The 12,182-nt window shown below is 36.8% G+C and overlaps 1 long non-coding RNA gene across 1 annotated transcript; it reads right to left on the bottom strand.

Annotated features, from left to right (window-relative positions):
* Nucleotides 1-6,605: 6,605 nt before the first annotated feature.
* Nucleotides 6,606-8,138, bottom strand: LOC121035770 (uncharacterized). Its single transcript, XR_005793060.1, has 2 exons — nt 8,028-8,138; nt 6,606-6,695 (listed from the first exon to the last, which is right to left on the bottom strand). It is a non-coding gene; the product is annotated as an uncharacterized LOC121035770 (long non-coding RNA).
* Nucleotides 8,139-12,182: the final 4,044 nt, after the last annotated feature.

Genomic DNA, 12,182 nt, shown 5'->3' with positions numbered 1-12,182 from the left:
AAATAAAACATTTTAAAATAAAACATTTTAAAATAAAACATTTTAAATAAAAATATGAACACTTATTACACTTTTGGTTTTATAGATTGAATATTTTTATTTCCACATTTGTGCCTAATTGTATTCCCTAATAGTTTTCTTTACATGCTCAGCATAACTATCTCAGTTTGAAAGAAAATTAATTTCAACTTACATGGTATTGCTGATTTCCTCCATTATAAAAATCTAGTTCCATATTTCATTCATGATTTTTTAAGTGTTTGATGGATACATACATGTTAAAAATTGTACATATTTCTTAGGAAATATTTTTTGCTTAATGTTTTCTTAAAGTCTAATTTATAATAGTTATATAGGCCTTCTTTTAATATCCCTATGAAGTACAGTCTACCATTTCTTCCCTTTCAAGATTTCCAAGACCCTGGTTTTGTGTTTTATAAATAGTACAAAGTTTCATTGCACGTTTGTGTGTTCTCACCTAGTCTACCATTTTTTTACTTTTTACTGAAGGTACTATTCCATTTACATAGATTACAGTTGCTATATTTGTGATTATTTCCATTACCTTATCTTGTGTTTATTTTACCCATGTCATTAGTCCCTTTTATCTCCTTTTGTGTGTCATTTTACCTTCTCTTGTTATTCCAATTTTTACAATCCATTTGGAAAACTGATACTTCAGTTTTCTTTTAGCAGTTCCAATAAATATTAACATGCGTTCAAAAAAAGTCTGAAATCATAATTCTTTTGTTAATACTACAGGGACTGAAACACATGTTAATTTTGACTTCTCATAGCCTTTTTAGTACCAAAAATTACTATTACCTACCTATACACTATTTCTTGATAAGACCAACTCATCAAATCATGCTAAATGGACAACCTCAGGATGCTCCCATCCTGCAAGGCCCATCAGTTGCTGTGACAGAAATAAACATGTAATCCAGGTAGGGGCTTGCCTTTACCACATAGAAGACCTCAGTATTGTTTTACAGCAGCTTATAGCATGTTTGTCCCAATGTTCTAGAACCCCACAGAACATCAAAGATACCAGGGACACACTTCACAGCAAAAGGAAGTCTTGGAGAAGGCCCATGAACACAGGTTCCATCACATCACATATGGTACCACACAGAAGCTGCACAGAAATGGATAGGGTAGTGAACTGTCCTATTGACAACACAGCTATAGAGTCAGCATAAAGACAGCATAAGGGGTACTCTTCTCTAGGATGCTGTATACTCATGGACTCAAAGTCTTTTAGGTGGCACTAGGTTCCCAATAGGAAGACCACATGGGTCAGGAATCCAAGCAGTGAAGCAGGAATTGCTGCACTTAGCACTCCCAGTATTTCCCTATAGGACTTTAAGCCTGAGGTTCTCACAACTTTGGACTCAGGGTTCAAAGGCCTTGGTCCTCCAGAGAGACACAGCAAGTAACCATTACAATAAAGCCACTGTTCTTCTGCAGACTGGTTGACCTTGATTACCAGCCAAAGACAGGGCTGCTCTTACACAATAAAAGTGGGAAGAGTATGTAGGAGCAGTTTTTGGTACTCCTGACTACTGTGACTCTGAATAACAGGCAGAGCAAACCAGCCTGAGAAAGGCATGGTGACCAGGGGTCTGTATCAGTCAGAGAGAAGATCTCAAATCAGCAAGTAAGGCACTGAGCCATGCAGAGGCCGTAGCTGAGAGGACGAGGAGTCTAGAGTGCAAAGTGGGGAAGGACACAAGACAATCACCCGTAGAGCCCAAACCAGCTGCAGCAGTGAGGACTAACTACTCTGTCCCATCTGGGCAGCACATGGAGTGGGTTGTGACAGAGATGTGACTCCCAGATCCTCATTCAAGTAAGGATCTTCTATCCAACTGTAAAAAGCCTAACCAGAAAACTACTGTCAGCTGTTAAGTATTTTAAGGTTTGCCTTAGTTTCAGAGGTAGCCGAAGGTCATGTACTTCCCCAGGCAGCACACATTTGGTGAAGAGTATCATCAAGGCGGAAAGGTCAAATAACTGACAGAATATACTTGTTCCCAATCTTCCCACCAGTTTTACTGAGTTTTATTGGGCTTCTATTACAATTTGACTTTTTCCTCTGGCTAATCCTTCTCCCCTCCTGAGAGCTGCACTCTAGTAAACTCTTACACCCCAAACTCCATATAAACATTTGTTTTCAGAGATGGTAACACTCCAGGTACTTGTTTCATTGTCCTCAGAAATAAAGAACAGTTTTAGGGTGGTCAGTATTCACATGTGTCTCATGCTGTAGACAGGTTTACTGAGCAAATAAACCAAGATAGTTAAGTTTGGAAAAAACTGAATTGCTCTGTGAAAGGTCTTTATTTTCCTTTAAGACTGGATATGTTTTAAAAAATCATGCTAATGCACGTGCCTAGTAGTATTCCCTGCCCTTCATTGTTCTTTGCTTGAGCAATCCTCTGAATGCATACCCCCAGCCAGCAGACATTCCTGAACATTTGCATTAAATAGCTTAACATTTGACAGTCACCACCTAATTTAGTGTTATACTGAGAACATTCTAATAATTTTAACTGAGCATTAACAGCTAAAAATTATACAGTCAGACCAGTGTGGGAAGGTGAATCATTTTAAGATTACTTTTTTTTAATATTTATTTTTGAGAGAGGGACAGTGTGAGTAGGGGAGGAGCAGAGAGAGGGACAGACAGAATCCGAAGTAGGCTCCAAACTCCGAGCTGTCAGCACACAGCCTGATGCGGGGCTCGAACTCACCACAAGAACAGGACCTGACCCGAAGTCGGTCATTTAACCAACTGAACCACCCAGGTGCCCCAAAGATTATTTTTTTAATACCTTAGCAACATCCATCCTTTGCACCACAAAACTAAAACGGAAGTAATAACAAACAAAATGTTTTAACCTACGGTTCTACTCCTTTTCCTTTGATGGATAGCTAATATTTTGATGCAGTATCTTGATTCTTTGTATAGAAGTACTAACTTAGAAATTGAGATGAAACTGATGGCCTATGGCACATAATTTAACAGGAACTGCTAGAAACCTTTCAGACCTCCACTTATTCTTAAATGTGGATTTATAAATTCATACATGGGCTAGGATATAGTTCTAATAATCAATAATCCTAAGCAAATCATATAGACTAAAATGGTCTTTTTCCTTTTGTCAAAAAGATAATTTGTCAGTTACCCCATGTATCTTCAGAAGATGTTTGTCAGTATTTATTAGGATTGTTCATGCAGTTCCATAAATACAACATTCATTTGGTACTCTTTTGCTTGCTCCATACAGCTCAAGCAGGGAAACTATTGCCTGGAAACGGTCTTATTTCCTAATATTTTTCACAAGGAAATTGTTTGTGTGTCATTCATCAGTTTTATGGCCTTTTCTCCATGTTTTTAGAAAGCAGAAGCATGCTCAGTATTCAGTCACACACAGAGCAGACTCATTACAAGATTGTCAATGAGCAATTTACCAAGCAGAAAGTCAAATTAGCTTTACTGGAAAGTTGACTGTGGTGTGCTACCCTCAGTGAAAGTAGCAAGTAAAATTTTACCCACAACTGGTTACATAGGGGTAATTAAAACCATTAATCTTTTCATTGATCTTTGACTGTTGCCTACTATATTTAGCAGCTAAGATTCATGAGCTACTGGAGTGTGTCCATTGTCACAGATCTCCATCGATAGATATCCCCTAAAGAGGGCTCCAGGGTAAAAGAGCATTTATCTGATTTATGCCTATTATGTGGTTCATTCAGACCTGAAACAAATAATGGTTATGCTTTATTAAGAAGCAATATTTGCAAACTCTAAGTCTCATGAAAATTTTAACTTCTTTCATGTACAGAAAATAACACATGGTAAATGCCTTGAGTCATACCTGTTCCATTTATTTTTATATTTAAAGGGGATATGGTTCTACTTGATAACATCCTAAAATGGTATAGGGCATTGTATAATTTTTATACTTAGGTGCTCTTTTAAAAAGTAAATGTTTGACCTTATAGCCCAGAATTATGTCTCTAAAGAGGTAATATTCTATCACTAAAGCATGGTTGGTTCACAGATCACTGATACAGTTAGTTTTAACAGATGTTTAGGTGCTATTATAATCTTTCCTATCCATTTGGCTGTCATAAAAGATAGACCCATGTGTCCAACTTAAGCCATTATTCCTACAGGGCCTTTGCTCTTCTATACTAGGAACTATTAGGAATTACGACTGGATAATCAACTAGTGACCTTCATCAATTAGAGAATTTTTATAGTTAGGTAGGTCGTAACCACTCTCAATGTTTACTGAAGAAAGTAAAGCAGAAGATTCACAGAGATTTCATTCTGGGTGCCAATAAGGCGAAATCAATATGAGCCGAAGGATTGGGTATCTTGACAGCTGCAGTATTGGAAACATGATGGTGAGAACTCCTGCCCAGTAAATAATGTCTACATAATTTCCACACTCACATGAAACTACTCAGTTCCAATACATATAAATTACTCAGTCATTATAAATTTACTGATGGAAAAATGCAGACATGTAATCTGTGCAATGAACAATTGTCACTTAAAAATTACCATTACCAGTGCCTACACACTCTTTGTGTTTGGGAAGAAAGCACTCTTTGTGCTCTCACCTTGGTCAGAGTCAAGAACCCTATTCTTTCACCTGAATAGTTAGAAGGGAGGCAAGTAGGCCTTGCAAAAAAGAACTAGCCTAAGACACTAAATCTTGCAAAAGAGATGTTCCCTGGGGATTGGAACTAGAGGCTAATGTCAGAGTGATGCAGGAGGTTAGTGTCCAGGAACAGGTTTACCAATGGTGACAGCCTGATATCCTGCTCCATTACCTTGGCTTGCTCTCAAGGTCTTAGTCTCATTCAATTATTTTCAGTTTTCTAAGCTGGATTCTCCAGATTTCTCATCCTTTATGCTAGTCATTCAATAGCCTTGCAATAATTTATTTTCTTCTGAAGTTTACCAGAGCCCACCTTTGTTCTTTTAAATCAATCATAATGGATACACTGTGTTTCTAGGTATACATGCAACCATGTATGTATAGAATATCCTAACCCAATTTGCTTGATGGAGTCTCCTAGCTAATGACTTAGTCATCCATAAGATTTTATCCTTTTCTGATGGCATGTTAGTATCACTAAGTTTATCCATTTATAGACTTCAAACTTCAAATCTCAAAAATGATAAATTCAAAGCTAGACATCTGGATTAATTTCTGGTAAATATTTTAATTTGGAGGGCTCAAACCCTCAAAGTTTTTGTCAGATACTAACAAACTCAAAATTTACTCACTAACATGCTTTTTAATTGTCAAGAAGGGTTTAATAAATGTTACAAATTTAGTAAGTAGGTAAATGAATATGTGTTTCTTCTCCATTTATAGAAGTAACCAAGTCTTAAATAGTCCTTTTTTTTTTTTGCTTCCATTATGCCTAATATTAGCTCATTTTCAAATTATCTTTTACTACCTAATCACCTTCTACCCAGGTGACTGAATTCACTCCATCATTAACTATTTATTAAGCACTAATTATGTAATGCCAGGCATTTGTTAATGAAACACATATGAATTCTGCCTTTTTCCAGCTTACTCCTCTATGGGAGATAGACAAATAGAAAAGAAAATAAAGTCATCTAACAAATACAGGTGTGAGACACAGGTTATGAAGACAACACACTGCATGCAGGGAGGGAGAATAACTGAGTATCAATTAAAGAAAATAATAAGGAAATACCTCTCAAAGACTGGGACTTTAAGAAGGTATCCAGGAGTATGTAAAGAAATTAGCTATGAATAGTATGAGAATAGGTATGCATGTATGTATGTATGTATGTGTATTTTATATGATCTGTATCTGTGTTGGAGAGAGAAGTAGAATGTGTGATAATTTTTGTAGTACTGAGCTTGGAATATATTAAAAGCTGACAGGAAATCCATGTGGCTGAATTGTTGCAGGCAATGGAGAGAGGATATTGAAGTGGGCAGACATTTCATGTAATAATTTGCTGCTGTCCATGGTAGACTTTATCCTGAAGAGAGTGGGAGACAGTTGAAGGGTTTAAGTCTAAGAAGTGACATATTTTAATATTTTTTTATTAAGCTGGCTAATATGTGGAAAATAAATTGAAGCTGTTAAACCTGGATTCAGGAAGAGCATCCTCAGATGTAAATGAGGATGCTGCTTAGGCTAGCGTGGTGGCAGGGGAGAGCTAGAGAGCAGTAGACTACTTTTAAGATACGGAATACAGGACTCAAATCGACAATCTGGAGTTAAAGTAAGGGAAAAAAAAACATCAAGGTGACTTCATGTCTGAAATACATAGTGATTTTAAAAGCTTTGAATAAAATTCACTTATTTCAGCTCTGATTCTGTAGCTTTTTCTCCTCTCCTCCCTCCACCTTCTGTTTATCTACAGAGTAAGAAGTTTAGAAGACTCCTGAAAATGAAGAAATCAGATATCCCAAAAACCTCTTAATACAAGGGACAAAAAAATCTGAATAAAACAGAATATTAAACACATAACTCAGATTGCAGTAATTTAAGATAATTCAAAAGAAGAAATAATCATTTTACTTGCATTTTTGTTCAAGATACCCCTGACTCTCGTCTGAAGGCCTGCTTTCCCTGTGGTCCAGTCAAACAGTGCTGGATCTTCTCCCCATAACTCTGCACCTCTGGGAGTAAAGATAACACAGTTCTCCATGATGGCCCTTAGTAGACTTCAGAACGTTCCTTCTTTTTCTTTAACAACAGATTCAACTTTCAATCTTACATTATCACATTAGGTTACCAACTAATCTACAATTTCCCTTTAATCTGCTTAACCCCTGAATCATTTTTTATTTTTCCATGAGTTTAGCTCTATTACCTGTCATAAGTGGTTTCATTACAGGTGTAAACAATCCTTTTCATACTATGGCTTGTCCTTCAAGTCTCTCCTTCAAGTCTCATACTCTCCTGTACTTCAGCCATTCACTCCAATGGGGAATCAATGATCTTTACTCTTATAAATAACTGAAACCCCTCCATAATCTCAATTTCATGTATCTTGCTTTAGGAGAACTAAAAATCGTACTATGTTAATGTTAATTTCCTGTGATGGTTATTGTGCAATTACATAAGACAACATTCTTATTTGTAGAAAATAAAATATTTGGAACTGATAGAAATTGACTTTGACTACCTGATCTCAAACGGTTGGCAAAAAATAAGGATTTTATGCCTACTAGATTTTTAACATTTACATAATTTTGATATTGTTTCAAAGTTTCTTTTTATTTTTTTAAGTTTATTTATTTTCAGAGAGTGAGAGAGAACCAGTTGGGGAAAGGCAGAGAGAGAGAGGGGGAGAGAGGATCCAAATGGGCTCTGTGCTGATATGCTGACAGCAGCAAGACCGACGCGGGGCTCAAACTCATGAACTGTGAGATCATGACCTGAGCCAAAGTCAGACACTTAACCAACTGAACTACCCAGGCACCCCTTGCTTCAAAGTTTTAAAAACACGTATCTACAAATTATAAAATATCACAACAGGTGCCTCAGTAGTCCCATTGATGAAGGACCACTTTAGAGGGGTCCACAGCCTATAATGTAACAATTCACTATGAATAAAGTGGAGATTGCTAGAGAGAAAGTGTGCAATATACCAAATCATTATGGGAAAAAAACACTTTGGTTGGAGGAGCTAGAGGATTCACTTTCAATCTAAGTCTAGATTTAACCCTCCAAAACACTTCCCAACACATGGAGATGAGTGTCAAAAGTTTCTTAAGCATCTTTAAAACTGCTACAAGTTATGACCCTGAGGAACTCTCAACCCTCACTTTGAATACTGCCCTTGGACCGTCCTGCACATCAACCGCAAGTGATAGATTTCACAAACTTAAACACAAGTTGTTTTTTTTTCTTTAAAACATTTTCTAAAAGTTCAGTAACTATTAAACAGGAATTAGAGGAAGAGACATGGCAAGTGAGAGTGTACAATTCAGAAAAAGGAAGCCTACCTTTAAAGTTGGGGTCTCCCAAGTTCTCCAAGAGGCCGTATCTCCTGGGTAGCCATGCTGTCTTCTCTATGATGGGATACTTTTGGAAGGCATTTTAAAGGCTGGAAGGCTGGAAATCGTGAGTTAGCAAAATTAGCCCTGAGGAGGAACACCTGCCACAGTTCAGGTCTCTGCAGCAGTTGAACCAGGTCAAGCTCTCTAGTGGGTTCAGGTAGATCTCATCATCATTTAGGACTCTTGCATGCATGAAAGCCCAGCTTCTCCCCTACACAGCCTCAACAGATCAATGTTCTCAGTCAGGCTTGTAGATGCCAACCTGGTCAAAGAAGCAAGAACATGTCCCTTTAACTTCAAGGTCAAGAAGTAGAAATGCTGACCAGGCCATGAGTATAGTTTGATTTGTAACCGTTAAATTCATAGACATAAGATTTTTTACCTTCATTTTGACTCGAACCTGATCCTGAAACTTTAGGGGTTGGCCTGCTCATCTCCTAGCATTCTATCAGTTTCCCTGTCCCAGCAACTCAGACTGCTTGTTGCTTCGAGCCTGCAAGCTCATTTCCACTTCAGGACTCTCACCTGCTAAACTTCTGCCCATAAAGATCTTCCCTGGCTCACGTATCCATACCACACAGTCTCCTGACCCCTCCACCCCCAGCCACCATATTTAAACCACACACCTGCCCCTTTGTTCTCTTGGGGTTTACTCACTCTGCTTTATTTTGTTTACATCACCTAAACACTCTAAAACTGAAACTCTGTTTCATATTTATCTCCCCATTAGAAGGCCATTAAAGGCCACAAAGGCAGGAATTTAATCTTTTTTTATCATGTGGCCCCAATATTTAGAGTACAATATAGCTCCCCAGTAAATACCAGATAAATGAATGAGTGACTAGAAAAGGATGTGAAGTAACACGATTTTATTCTTTAAAAATTAAGATTATAAACAATTGAATATATAAATTTGTAACATCTAAAATAAGCAAGTGTTATACAAGAGCTAAAAGTGTCTAAAATATTGAGATGATCATGATCACATAATTATTTTAATGTTTCCTTATTTTTGAAAAAGAGAGAAACAGGGTGTGAGCAGAGGAGGGGGCAGAGAGAGAGGGAGACACAGAATCCGAAGCAGGCTCCAGGCTCTGAGCTGTCAGCACACAGCCCGACATGAGGCTCTAACACAAGAACTGTGAGATCGTGACCTGAGCCGAAGCCGAAGGCTTAACCGATTGAGCGACCCAGATGCCCCCATAATTATTTTTTTTAAGATGCAGATAAGCATTACAAGTATAGCTACATAGAACCACTCATGCATCACTTTATAGTAAATTTTTAAATAAGTTTAGAATTTCAAGAAAAAAAGAGTATTTGATCAATCTTTGCATTAACAAGACTCATTTTTTTGGTCTTGTTAAACTCATGAATAGCTAAAGTAAAATGTTAAAGCTATGTATCATGTTAGCAGATTACATAACTGGCCACAAGGTTACTCATAGAGTTACTGATTGATCATTGTCAAATTTAGTCTGGTTCAGAGCTGAACATTTTAGTAAACTTCATAACTGAAAAAAAAAATATACATATACAATTAACCTTGAACATTATCCAAGTCAGGGAAAGAGGTAACTATAAACAAATAGGATAATAATATTAGAAAACTTTTTAAAAAGCTTTTAAAAGATAATATTTTTTAAAAAATTCTGTGAGTGGGTAAGTACCAAAGGAAAAATCATATTTTCTATGTTTAGTAACAAGTGACCTACACCAATAAATATTTTGACACATAAGTAAATACAAAAGCTGAATTCTAAATAAGCAGTCATTTGACCTTGGACAAATCATTTAACATTTCGAGGTTTAGCATACAGAATTTAGGTAAAATCAATAAATACAGTGAAAGTTACTTACATACTGAAGTCTTAGGACTTCCTCAAACTGGACAAACCTTAAAGTTGGTGCATGTGTTAGTCAAAATAGTGGAGTGAACAAACAAGAAGGACTTTATATTGCTTGCTTAAATACTATTTTCATGAGGTGGAATATATATTATTTATATATATTATTTTCTTACAAGTACATAGGTCCAAATGGGATTTCACTACTCATAAAATCCATGATTTTCAAATACTGATATATCTCAGGAATGATTAGTTCTTCATGGGAAAAAGATACTCATAATCAGTTTATGTAGAAGTTGTTTTTTCCGTGTATCAGCACAATGAATTAAGTGGTGATATGTAAATTTCACCTTAAAGTTAGTTTTTAAATCACCAGATAAATGATAATGACTGCAGAGGGAAAAATCATAAAAAAGATTCCTGCAAGATTCCTGTCCTCTAGTTATTCAATCAAACACTAATCTAGGTACTGCTAGGAAGGGGATTCACTGATGGAAGGAGGTTACTAGTCAACTGACTTTAAAACAAGGAGAGCATCCTAGATTATCCAGGTGGGCCCCACATAATCACTTGAAACATAAAAACAAAGTAATTTCTCAGCTGGAAGTAGAGATGTAGCAAGAGAAGCAGAGGGGAGGTGAGTCAGAAGAGAGAATGACTCAACCAGCCATTACTAGTTTGAGGATGGAGGGAAGGGGCCTTGAACCAAGAAATGTGAGCAGCCTCTAGAAGAAGATAATGACTCCTGGCTGACAAACAATGAGGAAACAGAGACTTTAGTCCTAAAACAGTATGGAACTGAATTCTGCCAACAACCTCAATGAGATTCGAAATGGAGTGTTTTCTATAGACTCCAAAAAGAAACAGAGCACGGCCAAAACCTTCATTTGAACCCAGTGAAACTAAAAATTCCATCTACAAAATGTGAGATAATGAATTTGTGTTGTTTTAGGCCACTGTGTGGTAATCTGTTTTGCAGCAATAAGACACTAATAAAATGCCAGAGATCAAAATTGTATATTCAATCATTCTGTAGATTACAATTACACTTAAACTATGTGTTCTAAGAGGTGGAAAAAGGTGAAAGGACTTTTGGTACTTATAGAATTTACACAAAATTATTTTTAGACAGATTTCCTTTAGACAGCATACAGTAAGCTACTATAGTATAGATACTGTTGAAACACCTTTCTAAACCCAAGATGGAGCCACTTATTCCCAGAATGCCACATCAGCAGACTGAAACTTGGATAACTTTTGTGTACCTATAAATGCTTTGCTTGACCAGAAACACAGTATATCCAGTCAGCCAATCTCAAACCACCAAGCCAGCTGTGAGGTCTATATTTCTTTGTTCCTACTGACCCAAAACAAGGTTGACTATGTGGCCTCAGCTAATCACATTATTGTTTGTCTTTTTCTTCCTTGTTCTTTACTTTTTATCCTATAAAAGCTGCCTTCTGCCTGATTTTGCAGTTCTCCAAATGGACGTTTTCTAACCCATGAACTGTTAAATAAAGTTTGTATCATTAAATTTTCTTCTTTAATCATTTTTGAACAATACAAATACACACACATACATATTCTTGAACACAATCTATGTAGTAAAAGAAACAAATATTAGAGAGTTATACACCAAAGACAGGATGTCACAAATAGCCTCTGTTTTTACCCTACACTAATAAGTAGATTTTCAAACAATAGACATTTGTATGCATAATTTACAGTTTGATGCCTGTCTGCTAAGGCACAACTTTTTTAAATAGCAAGTGTTTTTTAATACCTCCAAGCATTATTGTCTAACAAAATGCTCCTACACTGCATTAGAGGATGCGCTTTTTTTTTTTTTTAATTTTTTTTTTATTTTTTTTTTCAATGTTTATTTATTTTTGGGACAGAGAGAGACAGAGCATGAACGGGGGAGGGGCAGAGAGAGAGGGAGACACAGAATCGGAAACAGGCTCCAGGCTCCGAGCCATCAGCCCAGAGCCTGACGCGGGTCTCGAACTCACGGACCGCGAGATAGTGACCTGGCTGAAGTTGGATGCTTAACCAACTGCGCCACCCAGGCGCCCCATAGGATGCACTTTTAATGTAAACATTAGAGTTGTCACAGACTGGGCATCGACTGATAATCGCTCATTTCTCATCTGATATTTTCTGTCTTGTGAGGAGACTGAGATTTTAATTTCTGTAAGGTCAAATTGGTCTTGGTGCAAAACTGAATCATCCTACTAATCACAATGTTGCT

The sequence above is a fragment of the Herpailurus yagouaroundi genome, unplaced genomic scaffold (genome assembly GCF_014898765.1).
Source record: "Herpailurus yagouaroundi ecotype Mexico unplaced genomic scaffold, PumYag 162, whole genome shotgun sequence".
Lineage (NCBI taxonomy): Eukaryota > Metazoa > Chordata > Mammalia > Carnivora > Felidae > Herpailurus > Herpailurus yagouaroundi.
Note: the sequence above shows the minus strand (reverse complement) of the source record. Positions and strands in the feature narration are given on the sequence as shown.